Here is a 3,929-nt window from a genome sequence, read left to right on the forward strand (position 1 = left end):
TCCACAGTGCAAGGTGTTCTACATTGGACGGACAAAGAGACGCCTTCGAGACCGCTTAGCGGAACACAAATACGCCATACGGGTAGGCAATGAAGACTACCCCAAGGCAAGGCACTACAAGTCCTTGCACCATGGCAACCCTGCCTCCCTTCAAGCTATGGGTATTGATCATATTCTGGCCTCTATTAGAAAAGGGGACCATCTTAAACAGTTAAACCAAAGGGAAAGTTTGGGGATTTACAAACTACAGGCCACTAAATACCCGGGTTTAAATGAAGATATGGATTTCTCACCCTTCCTGTAGGGTCGTGATAGGTCCATTTGCTGTCATCTAGTGCACATTTTCCTCAATTGCCCTCAGCTATGTTTAGACTGTTGTTGTTCATGTTTTGCTGTGTTCTAGTGTACTATGGAATATATTGCTTTCTTATTCTTGACACTTCTCCCAGTCATGTTTAAGGTTAAAACTACCTTTCTAAGTGTCCTGATACTTCTAGCTTGGAGTTGTATTTTTATGATAACACAGCTACAGTATTTCACTTTTTAATGTGAATAGAATTGCTTACTAGGTGTGGCCAATCAATTTTGTAACCACTCCCTCTTCTAATTAGGGCTAATTGGAAAAGCTGTTCAAAAGAGGACATTGTATTATTTCTTTGTACTCCCTGACTTAATACTTTGTTTCTATTGAACATGCCATACTAATAAAGGCATTTTAATTAATTATATGAAGAGTGCCTTGGTCCTCCTTTCTTTTTGAAGAACAAATTCTTATTTACAATGACCGCCTACTCTGGCCAAACCCCAACGATGCTGGGCCAATTATGTGCCGCCCTCTGGGACACCCAATCACGGCTGGTTGTGATACAGCCTGGGTTAACAAATGCTTGTGTGAACACAGGATAAGCTAGCTAAGAACATAGCGTTGAAAAAAGGCCTTAAGTATGTATTTCTTAGTTGGATAGTTAACGCTACTCTTCACTCACCATGAGTTCATGAGTAACACACACACACACACACTCACGACCGAATCCACCAGAGACACAACTCTTGTCCCTGATTAGAAAAATCTGGGGCTTCCCCTGTCCTTGCCTCGGGGCAGTATCCATGAAAACCCAGCCTCCATTGGATCCCAGAATGGATGGAAGTGTGTCTCTGCTTGGGGGCTGGAAAGTGATCTTTGATGAGAGGCTTGGATAGATGATGTCCAGCCCAGTAGGTAATGGCAGTGTGTGTTCATGTGTGTGCTGGTATTCATCCTTTGTGTGTTTGTGGATAGCCTAGAGCAGGGGTGTCAAACTGAAATACCCAGTGGGCCAAAATGTAAAACCTGAACAAAGTCGCGGGCCAACATTGAACAAATGAACCTTTTAATATGGACCCAAACAAGTTTTGCTTTAACATTGAATATGGAACAAGCATCGCTTATTACCATACAATATATAATTTAATAGTGGAGACATGCAAAATCGAATTTCAAATGAAAAAACACATCAATGGCATTCATTTATTAAATAAATAAAATTTAAATAAAAATCGTATGACTCTTTTCTATTTGCAGCCTTCTGATTTAAATACCAAAATAAACTTTTTCCACTGGCTAATAATTCTACAAATAAAATGATAATAAATCAATCAACCATTCAAGCCCATGCCTTGTAGCAAGAAAAAGTGCACAAAGAAAATGTTAATTATTGCACACTGATCTAATCTGATGTGCCCAAGCCAGATACCTGGCATCTCTTCTTGGATGCTAGTTCATCAATGTCTGGGCTCAGGCTCTGAGCTGAAGAAATCCTCAGTATCGAGCGAAGGTGTTCATCAGTCAGACGTCTCCTGTGAGTTGTTTTGGTCATCTTCATCGAGGAGAAAAGTTGCTCGCATAGATAAGTGCTGCCAAACATGGAGAGCATCTGAGCAGCTTGGGTGCGGAGCTGAGGCATTGTGTCAGGGATGAACCGTGGAAACTGTGCGGCGGCCACAGCATCATACTTTGACTTCAGCGTGTCGTTGCACTGGAGTTCAATCAGCTCCATTTGGATGTTGGTTGGTGCATTTTCCACATCAACTGCGAAGGGATTACTAAGCAGTTCAAACCTACATTTCTGGACATCGAAGTCGGCAAATCGCCGGCTAAACTCAGCGGCGAGAACACTGAGTTTTTCAGCAAACTGTGCGCATGGGAACACGGCGGTAGAGATCTGCGCTTTTATGGTTTGGCAGCAGGGAAAATGGCAAGGGTTTCCTTGCAGCATCTGATTCTCCCACAGGCACAGTTTAGTTTTAAAGGCCCTCACTGCAGCGTACATGTCTGTGATGATGCGCCCCCGCCCCTGAAGCTGCAGGTTCAGCGCATCGAGATGGCTCGAGATGTCACAGAGAAAGGCCAGCTCACACAGAAACTTTTGCTCCCGGAGCTCTGCTGTATCCTTCCCTTTGGTTTCCAGGAATTGACATATTTCCTCACGCAGCTCGAAACATCTGTTCAGTACTTTTACTCTGCTTAGCCATCTCACCTCTGTGTGATACGGCACGTCTGCGTATTCCGAACCACACTCCTCTAGAAAAAATGTAAACTGGCGGTGATTCAGACCTTTGGCTCTTATAAAGTTAACTACCTGTGTTACTGTGGTCATAACATGTTCCATCTTTACGGCTTTGGCACACAGTGATTCCTGATGTATGATGCAGTGGTAAACAGTTAGCTCACCTGCACAGTTCTCTTCCCGCATCTTCTCCCGGACCATGCCCACCAGTCCACTCTTTTTACCGCACATCGCTGGCGCACCATCTGTCGTTAATCCAACGAGTTTATCCCACGGCAGCTTTATTTCAGTTACACATTTGGAAACCTCCTCAAAGATTTCCTTTCCTGTGGTTGTGCCATGCATTGATTTGAATCCCAATAGCTCCTCCGTAACACACAGATTTGAGTCCACTCCACGGATGAAGACTTTTTCACGAACTCTCCCTCATTAAAGGGCCGGGCTGATTTTGCGATCTCTGCTGCCACTATATAACTAGCCTTTACAGCAGCCTCACTTTGTGATGTGGCTTTTTTGAACATATTCTGTTGTGAAACCAAACTTCATCTCCTCTACTTTCTGGCTCCTTTGAGTCATGTCCAGGTCCTTGTATTTGTCATGGTGTTTCGTTTCATAGTGTCGTCTAATGTTGTACTCCTTACTTACAGCCACGTTGACTCCACAAACAAGACAAACAGGTTTGTCTTTTACATATGTAAACAGATATTCTGCCTCCCACTTGTCCAGAAAGCTCCTGTTTTCTGCCTTTCTTTTCGCCATTTTTGGGAAGGGATAGCGCGCTGACAGTTGTAGCGTCTATGTTGCTATGACTACTGTCACAGAGGAGAGGGCGTTTCTGGGTCCTGTCCTGATTGGCGCGCGAAAACAACAGCAGAGCATTATGGGATTTGTAGTATTAGCGGTGAATGCGCTGTATAATACCGGCGGGCCAGCTCTAGTAGTAATTTGGTATTGTCTCGCGGGCCAAATATAATTACCCCGCAGGCCAAATTTGGCCCGCGGGCCAGAGTTTGACACCCATGGCCTAGAGCTTCTTCTCTCCCCCTCCCTCCCCCTCTCCCTCCCCCCTCTCCCTCACTCCCTCCTACCTCCTCCTCCCTCTCGTACCACCTCCCTCCTTCACCCTCTCCCCCTCTCCCTCCTATCCCCTCCCTCCTCCCCCTCACCCCATCTCCCTCCTGGAGGAATCCCTGACACAGTGATCAAACAGCAGGCTCCCCTCTTGGAGGAATCCCTGACACAGTGAACAAACAGCAGGCCACAAATCTCTGAGGGGCTGATAGCTGATCCTTCTCTTGTAAAGGAACATGCAGGTCTCCTCTTAAAGCTCCTCATCCTGTATCCTGCCCAGTGAGACTCCCCTCTGACTGTGTGACTGGGTAC

At 45.4% G+C, this 3,929-nt stretch overlaps 1 pseudogene; it reads right to left on the reverse strand.

Moving 5' to 3' along the window:
• Positions 1 to 1,353: 1,353 nt before the first annotated feature.
• On the reverse strand, positions 1,354 to 3,398 carry LOC106611303 (general transcription factor II-I repeat domain-containing protein 2 pseudogene; annotated as a pseudogene).
• Between the last annotated feature and the right edge of the window lie 531 nt (positions 3,399 to 3,929).

Source organism: Salmo salar, chromosome 09, assembly GCF_965601325.2.
Source record: "Salmo salar chromosome 09, fSalSal1, whole genome shotgun sequence".
NCBI lineage: Eukaryota > Metazoa > Chordata > Actinopteri > Salmoniformes > Salmonidae > Salmo > Salmo salar.